Here is a 236-nt window from a genome sequence, read left to right on the forward strand (position 1 = left end):
AAACATGCTACCATCACAGTGCACCCTTTCTTGGCATCCTCGGCTTGGTTGGAGCCGACTCGTCGTACATTCGTTGAAGTAATCAAACGGGTTTCTTTCGGGTATAACTGAAGAAACGTTTCGTCGGGATTGACCAAACGGGTCACACCAGCAGATCGCATGATGCTACAGATCAAGACACAGGCATCCAAACAAATTTGTAACCAATTGACAGGAACCGTCTGGGAGATCGATTC

The sequence above is a fragment of the Plasmopara halstedii genome, assembly GCF_900000015.1.
Source record: "Plasmopara halstedii genome assembly, contig: Scaffold_410, whole genome shotgun sequence".
Taxonomy (NCBI): Eukaryota; Oomycota; class Peronosporomycetes; order Peronosporales; family Peronosporaceae; genus Plasmopara; species Plasmopara halstedii.